The following is a 10386-nucleotide window of genomic DNA, read 5'->3' as shown; positions in this document are numbered from 1 at the left end:
AATAGAAATCTTGAATTAATCTAAACAGCAATGACAAAAACATTACATATTAGAATTTCTATCACTGTACTAGAGGCTTAATCGCCTGCTGTGAAATATCCTGCTAGTCTATGGAAGAATACTCATCCAGCTGTTTTTTTGTAGGAAGTCACCCCAAACTTAACTGTTTGTTAGACTTCTTGCTGTTTTGCTCTTATAAATAAGAACTGTATTTCTTTTTAATGAAGCATCATTGCAACTGGGAGCTATTATCCCGAGTTGCAAAGCAGCCAGGATGGATGTCACTAAAAGCTCTTCCACAATTCAGATGCCTTTTACTTGTTCATCTGTAAACACAATTAACACCCCCCTCTCCCCACACTTCGGTAAATCCCACCAATTCAAGGCATTTATTTCTAGCTTTCCAAAGAGCTGCTACAAAGCAGACAACTGGTATCCCACTGGCAACTTAGGAGTTTTGCATGTTAGTCTCACTACCTCCCAGTTGGCTTATTAAGACGACATTGGGTGGGGACTGAATTAAAGTATGCCATCAATGACCTCAGTACATGTGCCAAGGAGTGCAAACAGTATGGAACTTATTATACTGCATATAAACACACCCATAAGCAGTTTTTGTGTTTCTTAAGGGTGCTGTATTTCACATGCTTGGTCTGACTGCATTAGCTGAAGGCATTTTATCACTGCTCGAAGAGGAGCAGGAGCTTTAACATGCAAAAAATGAGTCTTTACTGCTGGCCACCTACTGAACAAGAACTAAACAAGCATTTTTGGAGTTCAGGGAATGAATCTTTTCCTATTAGAATGAAACACAATTCAGTCGCCTGTTAGCGCAACAAAACATCTCATTTCCAGTTATTTTACTTCTCTACAGGTGCTACCACATACAAAGAAAGGCCGAGTAAGGCATCTGATGGATATACTAAAATCATAAGTAAGAAACAAGCAAAACAAACAGCTCCAGTGTATGGGGTGATAGGAAACAAAGCTACTGAACCAGCATCAACTGTTGTATCAGATGCTGAAAGAGGCAGGAGCTTGGTTGTCCTGCTTGTTACAACACCTCACCTTGAAACCAGAAGGTCTAAAAATCTGTTCTGCAGGTCCTGCTAACACTGACGCCCCTTCCCATACAGGAACTGCATATGCTATAGTGACATAATGTAATAAAAAATTTCAACAGGTAAGAATATACGACAAGTCCACTGAAGCAGATACATCAGCAGACATCTACTTCAGCTGACTGTGTAGGAGAAGACAATCAGATGGGTCGCCACCCAGGAACACCAAGAAGGGAGTAAAGCAGAGCTGTTGGGGATTTGTGAGAACAGGGAATGCTAAGGATGGTAAAAATCAGAGCTTTTCCTTGCCTTAGGGAAGACACTCACATCTACCGTAGCAACTGAAGAAGTTAACCCAAACGTCATCTCACTCTTCAAAAACCGCCTTACTAGAAAAGTCAAAGGACACCAAGCATGGAAAACTGCTGCTGCTAAGAGTTATCACTGCGCCTGACCCAAAGCTGACCAAGGCATGCTGACCAAAGTCATGCTGAGACAGACGGCTGCTCCAGCAGCACTTCTTTCACCCCAGACTCCACCTCACCCCACTGCCTCCTGCCCTTGGCTCGGACTCACAATCCCTGTGCTGCTACAGACCCACAGCCTCTCCTACAGAGCAGCGCTCATGGCAGCAGGCAACAGAGCTCAGGCATGTATGTCCATTTTTGTACCTAAACCTTCTCTATGGCTTCACGTCCTAGCTTAATCATGTTAAGAAAAGCAGCATGGAGGATAAGGGGTTGTAGGGTACAGGCAGATCAAACTTAGTCCAAATACAGCCTCTACTCTACAGACTTCCAGACGACATTGTGCACTAGGCTTTTCAGGAGAATATGCTTCAGCCAGCATGGTTTCCAGGTTCTGCCAAGCTGCGCATAAGCACGCCCATTTGCATTAATATCTTCTTCTTGCAAAGAGAAAGAGGCAAGTTGCCAGGAGGCAGCTGGGCAGGAGATCCCTAGAGCTGTCCTTTTATCTCCAAATATCAGTCTGAGTCAGTAAATGTAAACTAAAATTTAGTTCAGGTTCTTCCAGTTGTGACCTCTACTCCTACAGCACCGATCAACAGTGTCGAAAAGCTGCAGCAGAAGAGCAATAACAAGGCCAGCAAATACAGTTTCTCTGTTTCCTTTTCGTCAACTGGTGGCACAAAAAGGATAGTCAAGTTCATGTCCTCCAATCTGCAAGCAGATGTTGTGACATTTTAAAAGGCAAAGGTCCTATGGCTTCAGCAGGGATTAAGCGTGATGTCTATTTTAACAGCAATTTTTTTCATCTCCTGCTCCATGCTCCCTACTACACTGGGAGGACATCATCAAAATTTGTTAGTGGTAAACTGAGGCTTCTTTCATCCCAACCAGAGCACAAGTTAACCAGGTTAACATGGCCTGATTCTATAAAGCCTGCGCCTAATGACATAAATGCTTCTTATTTACCCACCAGTGGAGTTGATCCATGTCAAAGTCAAGCAACAGCAACCCTGAGGACCCAGCCCTTTGACTGGGAAGGTGCTGGGACAGTGACCTTCTCATGGTCCTGAGCACTGCACAGAAAAGCTCCACCTGGTGACACCACAGGATGCATCTCCATCAAATCAGGAGATAGCAGGACAAGTGACAAAGGTTGCAAAGGAACAGCTATCCCAGTTACAATGTTATTTGCCACTTTTGTTTAGTTCACCCCACTTCTTCCTTCACTGACAGGACAGATGTGTTCTGAAAGCTGAAATTTCATTTACAAATAAATAAGTCTGCTTTCTGTCTCTTTCAAATGCATCCCTTACCTAATTACTACTGCAATTACAGTAACTGCAACCAGCAATCCCAGGAGCAAGGCTGAATCAGGCCCTACACAGAGCTGTTTCTAACATTTGAAGGCTGCTACCCACACGCTTTGCTACACATCTAAGAACAGCTGCAGGAGAGCGGCAGGGGTGATCGATGTTCTCACTAATGAAAATAACCGTCTGAATCTATTAGGGACCTGAGCCCATTGGAAAACTAAACTTAGAAACCCTACCGTAAGCCAACAGCCAGCATTGCTCCTCCTGGGGGCTTGCTGTGACTCACCCCCACCTAGAAGCACAGCTGACGCTACTCTCTCTTTCGCAGCTCTTCATGCAACAGTCTCCCTGAAGTTGAACTAGTTCACTTACTTGATCTAGAACTTAATTCAGGCCACTTCAAGCAGTTTCATCCAGGACAAGAAGGTGCCTTTTTTGATTCTGGGGGTATCTGTCTCTTATGAGTGATAAAGGTGGCTGGTTTTATAGCTGCCTTGGATTTACCAGCTTGCACCAGATACTGACCCATCACAAGAACGTGGGAACACAAAAGTATGTATCAAAACTTTCTCAAAAAAACAAATTAAAAAAAATAAAAATCAATGACACTATCACAACCAACGATCAAACTTTTGTTTGGTGGATACCACCGTGCAGACTGTTTCAAAGTTAAGGCACACTGAGCAACTCAAGAGGGACACAGTCCTGTTCTACTGTCTACAGCAACGCTCCTCAAAAATGTCAACTCCGTCCCGACCACCACCAGCCTGGATCAACCTGCTCACCTCTGAAGAAGTACCATCAGCCACTCAAAAACAAGAGCCCATCTTGTACTAAGTAGTAAAATGGCAGAGAAAAGGGGGTTTCTTAGCCTGTGGTTTACAGAAGCATAGCATGGTGGCTCCCTACAAAAGCCGCTGTTTCATGGAGACCCCAGTCCTATGTCCTTCCAAGGAACATGCATCAGCTGCTTTGAGTCTGCAGCAGAAAGCCTTTACTGGAAAGCCTCCAGCCCATCTTAACAGCCTCAGCTTTTGACTTAACCTTTAGGCCCAAGACCTTTGAGAGAATCTTGAAGGTAACTTTCAAAGGCTGCAGTAATTTAAACTCCTAAATGCTGAAGCCACGTTGACAAACTCCTCAAAAGTATCTTGGGGAGGACGAGGAGAGGGGAAATCAGACTAAAGCATTTCCTCAAACTACTCTTCTATCTTATGCCAAAGTATGCATGTCTGCTTTCCCTGACCTATTTATGTATTTCTGCTCAAAACAGCCCCATTTTAACAGCCCCAACTTGGCATGGGCAGAATGAGTGTGTTCTCTCCCCAGGTGTGCAGCTGGGTTTACTTTGCACTGAGGAAGAGATGGAGGGGAAAAAGCTGGGGGAGAAGGCAAGGAAATGTAATTTTTTTCAAAGCAGCATAAAACCAAATGCTGCCAACCTTCCTCTGATTAAGCAATACTTTACTTTCAGGAATAGGTAGCTGAAATACGCTGAGCAGTATGGGACTATTGTATTACAAGAGGTGGCAAAATTCATTTGCTCTGAGCACAACAAGTATTTCCTTAATGCTGCAAATAGTAAAGCCATATAACCGTAAGGGATACAAGAAGCTTTATGCCTGCGAGACCAGAAAAAGGAAGGTGGTTGAGAGGGGTAAAAGAAAGCCCTCAAACTTACTAGCTACTGCCTAGTTAACTCTAAGCCTTCCCAAAGCCTGCACAGCCACTGAAACTAAGCCTTATCAGCTTTCCAACTGCCGATCATTCGCTCCCTATGAAAGCTAGCAGCGTAACAAATACCGGGCAAGCACGCACACACGCACAGCGAACACGCTGTATGAACATGCACCCGCTGCAGCATAACTCCTGTCCTGGGACACACTGCACAGAGGAGGACGCTGGCGAAGGGGCTCCTGGTTGTGTCCCTGGCAGGAGTGGGACAGCAGCACCTCCAGGACACTGCGGTTCTGCTCAGGCAGGGGACCTCCCAGTCCCAAAATTCACACGGGACACGGGTCTCATCATTCAGGTACTAGCAGTGGACTCAACCCCCAAGGATAGAGGAGGAAGATGTCAACAACAGCAACGAGTCCCATTCAGCAAAATTCAGGGGACAAGTGGAGCCACGATTTATCGTTCAAAACATCATAATGGTTTGACTGCGTGGTCAAACCCAGGAAGCCCAGAGTGATTTTTGCATTTTAAGTTTCATACCACCAGTGAAGTTGCCACAGATACTCTGTATCCCCTTCAGCCCAAGACTGCAAATATCTGCATAAACTGCAACACCCTCCTGAAAACAGCCTCTGTAGCTGTGTTTTGCCTGCTTGGTACATTCTGGACAGCCTAGGGAAAACATTATTTCTGCCAAACCCTAATGCAATTTTTGAAATTTCCATCACTGCTAATAGCTGTGCCATACATCACAAAGACAGGATACAACTCATGACCTGACACCAAGAGTTCCCCACTGCAGGGCTCCCCGTTTCCAGTACTCACACATTACATTATCACCCAATATACAGGATGCAGCAAGAAAAGTTGCAACTAGAAAGGAAAACCCCAGTGCATAGTTACTTATCATCACCACTGTTAACTAGTTATCATCTCAGATGGTAAACCACCTACCCTCTCAGACAATTAACAAAGAGAGAGGGGAGATTTATAAAGTTCTAAAATAAGCTTTCTTCAGAGAAGAGGAAAAAACAAACCAAACAAAAAAAAAGTAAGTTTTTTCTTGAGAGTTCAGCACAAGACCAGCAACAACTCAGCACAGCTCCAGTGGAGGAATGGGAGCAGGGGCTGTTCAGGGCCACAGAAAACCCTCCCAACTGCTCACTCACAGCCCATGTGTATGACCCTAACGCTGTATGGCGACACGCTGCTGCCCCAGTATTTTCACTCAGGTATCTGCAAACAAGCCTTCTGTATGAGAAGGAAACCCAAGACAGCGGTTAGAGCTGTCTGCCAAGGAAGAATTATTTTGGCCACATGGCCTTTTAAAAATTACTCAGGTCTGAAAAGCCTCTGTTTCCCACTGCATCAGTCCCCCCATACAATCTCCAGAGGTTGTTTGTCAAGCTATTTAACAACAGGGTTTACGGGTAGTCTTGAAAGGCTCTGTCTATGGGGAGCAATATCACATGAGCACTATTTGCCAGGCCTGCATCTCCCAGGCACAGGAGGTATCTGGGTATTGACAGCACCCAGCTTTTTCCTGTGCAGTGTCCTGCTGCCTCTTCGCCTCCTGCAAAAACCCAGTTAGCTCCCAAGGAAAGCAAGTTAGACTCCACTACTAAATACAAACAGTGACAGTTTGGGCAAAGTCATCTTTCTGAAAGCCATGTTAAAATACAGAGGGTCATTATTAAACTGACCACACATCCTTTTGGAAAGATTTTGATTATCTCTTCCACAACTCTGATGACATCAGGTGACATTTAAAAAAACCAAACAAACAAAAAAAAAAACAAACAAAAAAACCAACCAAAAAAACTATTTACTCTGCACACTGTGAGGAACCACTCAATAAAAGGATTACCAACCCTATTACAGTAAGTGGTACTATCAGAAAGGTACTATTATCACACCCTCACAACAAGTACTGGGTCCCAGCAGTGCCTGCAGAATTCTGCCCTTAATTCCTAAACTCACTGAATTAATGCTTCTCTTTCTTGGACTAAGAGCTCTAAATTTATCTTTATATAACCTTCCATTCAAAAGCACAAAGAAATGTTAAGCTGGAGCCAAGGATCGTCTAAGTAGAAAATTACAAAACAGCCGCCTATGTGTGCTGCTACTCAATTAACATCTTAACATATGCCATGTTACATTGTCTGGCTTGGCTCACGTTGATAAAGAAGTAAAATGGCTGTAAAAGCATTTCAATTAAATATTTAGAAAGCAGAGCTGCAAAAGGTTGAAACATGTTCGAATTAGTGAAATGACAACTATATATACTGCTCAGCTAATGGAGTAAGAGCTTTTGCTAGCACAGGTTACTGAGAAAGGAAAGCACGCCCAAGCTGGGCATGTCCGCAAGTCAACCCTGGCATCCCCAGAGCTCAGGACTCCCCTCCCATCCGCACCTCTCACCCTCTGGCACGCAGGAGCCAAAAATCAGGTGGCTTCGGATGCCACCTAGGGGCTCTCTCCCTGCCTGCACTTCTCTCTCCCCTGGGGATAATTCCATGTCACGCCTAAGAGAAAAGGCACTTGAACCTAGCACAAACACAAGCAAACAGAAGCAAAACACTCAATACAAGACAAACTAAATCTTCCAGTACTCAAACGCAGATATATTCTTACCCCAGATAAAAGCTACAGGGGCCACAACTGCATCTTGGAAGCACATGAAGTATTGTTATTTCCCTAAAGCATAAAAATAGCCACAGAGTTGTGTCCACTGGAAATGTAGAAAAGTGTCCAACTCTCAGGCCTCAAAAAGTAAACAAAGCAATTATTCACCCATTTGTAAATATTGGCTTTTTCAGCTTGAAGGCAGACTCCTCCTGAATCCAAGTCAAACCACTCTTCTCAGCAAAATAAGGAAGCAACAAGCACAGCAAGCCAATAAAACAGCGCAACAAGGGCGAGCTGCAACCATTTCATCTTCCCTGTAACCTAATCTACCTCCTTCCACCTGCCAAAGAGAATAAGCCAGACCGGTTTTCCATCAGACACAAGAAGGAACAATGCTGCATCACACTGCTGAAAAAAGTAGGAGATCAGCATGCCACAACATTTTAATTTAGCGCAGGTTAAAATTGGTCAAATGCTTGACTTCAACACTTGTTACTAAAATAAATGCAATTAAAATATTTCGTATAGGATAAAAATTTAATCCCTTCACCATTTCTGACACTGATGATTCTATGAGTATTAAATAATGCCAACTATACAAACAGCTGAACAAAGGAAGAAGATAAGGCTGCTAATGAAACACCCAAGTCTCAAATGTAGCCCATTGTAATGAACTGCCAAGAAATAATTAGCCAGCAGACATCAGAATACCTACATCTGAATTTTAGGTCTATAAGCATCTCTTTTAGCTCTCTTAAGAAATCTAGCTGTATTCAACGCTAAAGGCTTATGCCACAATTCTTAAATTAACTGGGAAGAACTTGCAACAACCACACACTGCCAGGTGCTCTATTCCAGCAACAAGACAGTCATTTAAGTTCCTGGGGGTTTTTTACATTTATTTAAATACAGTATTTTGCCACAAGTTACTTTAATGAACTCGTAGAAGAGACAAAGAAAATCCTTTTACACAGCTCTCACCCTGGTTCTTTCAGCACTGCTCTGAATTAAAATCAGTGCGTATTGTTATATTCAGGCAGGACTCTCTATTCCAAGGATGCAATGCCCTCCGTACATTATGTGGGAAGATAACATGACTTCAGAGGAGCTGCATCCTATATTTATTACTAACAATCTACATGGGGCACTGCAGGGCGTTGTTCTAAGATCAGTCTGCAAGGATCAATTGCCTAGAAAGGCTAAATACAAAAAGCAGAGGGTGATCTCAAAGCGACATGAAGAAAGACTGCTCAAGTAGGAACCTAATCTAAAATATGTCCCACTAAAAGCAGAAAGAATGGATACAGTTGCCAGATAGGCAGGTTTGTGGCTAAATGGCAAATCATCCATTCCAATGGCTCATGTATTTCACAATGAAAACTTCTGGTTTTAAAACTAATTATGAAAAAACAAATCAATCTTTGGTTGCTTCTGAATTCAGTCTACAGATAGCTAAAAGATCTGCTGTGGTATTTTCAGCTATGGTCAGCAGAAGCCTAATCACAACATTATTCCTTAAGGCTAGTATTTGTAAGGGGTCTGAACTGGAGATCCTATAAAGCATGATGAGATTTTTCTCAAGCCTTTGTCCCACACGGCTCTAAGAAAAGATGCCTAGTGAAACTAAAGGGCTGACACTCCTCAGCAGCACTTTAAGGGGGAAAAAAAAAAAAAAAAAGGGAGGGGGGAGCACACCTACAAAACACACATGCACAAAAATGTTTCACTTCCATGCCTGCAGAGCGAACAAGATAGCAGGAGGAAGGCAGCACCTTGCTGTGTATCACAACCTGCCACAGGGCACAGACCTGGTCCTCCGCTGCCTTTCCCTTGAGAAATGGTGGCTACAGGCGGCTGATGGCAAAGCAAAACAATACTCATACTCACCAGAAAATAGCAATGGTTCTACACTCTGCTTATGTTTAATACTCGCCAATAAATGTACAAATCTGTATAGGGCTATGTTTATTGTACATAGTTACACAAAGCTCAGCTGAATCCAGTATAAAAGCTTCCAGTGTTAGCAGCTCTACAGCAATGCTTCCCTACCATACACATTTCCCAAGGCTGGCGCAGGTGCCTGGATGGCAGATTTAAGCCTGCTGATAAAAGGCACATTTCTTCTCTATTTCGCATTATTTCCTTCGATGTTTCCATAACCCACAGCTATCCTACTTAGTTTTTGTTAACCGACAGGTTTGCTACTGGTTGTACCTCTTCACTACCCTATTCGTTTAGTACCCAGGGAGGTATCATCTGGTCAGCAGTGCCATAACCCAGTCCTATCCAAGCTCTTTTTTGTGGCTTTACCCTGAGTGAGCGCCAGCCTGCAGAGCAGACCAGACCCTCCTGCACTGCCAAGCCCAGTGCTGAGCCCCACACACCACTCGAGTCCCACCAAGACAAGCCAGGACTCAGACACCCCACACAGCCGTCCCCTCTCGAAAACCTGCAAGGTCAACAGCTGAGGTGTCCCATTGTCAGCCCAGAAAGGAGCCCCAGCCTTCACACTATGCTACCATCTCAATGCTACCTGGGGCCTGACACACGCTAGGAAGCAGAGAAGCATTTCAAGGGCTGCAGTAGGGCTGGTTAGCCCTTCACAGGCACTGCACTGGGGAGGATCAGCTTAACCCACAGGGCCTCCCTGACAACGCTTTTGTCCCTCCTCCATGCTGCAGACATCCACCTCTCCCCTCCACATTGAACAGCTCACCCATACGCATCAGCCTGTCTTTCTGCAAACCAATCCAGCTTTTATCTAGCTCCCTCCTCCCGATGCTGTTTGCAATGTCCTATTACCTCCACTTCTGCCCCGATCTCTGGACATCTGCATTCCTCCTCCTCCTCGCTCCCTTTCCTCTCATGGGTGTCCACCACACAGCTCCTCTGCACCCTTTTTTCCACTTGAGGAACCTGTACCCAACTGCTGACCTTGGTAACTCCCAAGGAATGCAATCCTTGCAACCTCTTAGGTTTCCCTGTGCTGAGTAATGCCCCGAGTATCTATAAGGACTCTCCAAGCATCTGCCTACTAAAAGGGTCACTTCTTTCATGCTAGATGGGCATGGCTTCACTGCCACGGGAAAGGCAACTTCTCTCCCTGACCTGTGCCACACCGCTCACTGGCACATCCCATAACCCTACTCCCATGCTTAACTTTTTTGTAGAGGTGAAAATGTAAAAGCTGAACGTATGCAGGATGAACACGGCACTGCTGCCTGATGGTGACAGCCA

Source organism: Haliaeetus leucocephalus, unplaced genomic scaffold (genome assembly GCF_000737465.1).
Source record: "Haliaeetus leucocephalus isolate CR32 unplaced genomic scaffold, Haliaeetus_leucocephalus-4.0 Scaffold339, whole genome shotgun sequence".
NCBI lineage: Eukaryota > Metazoa > Chordata > Aves > Accipitriformes > Accipitridae > Haliaeetus > Haliaeetus leucocephalus.
Note: the sequence above shows the minus strand (reverse complement) of the source record.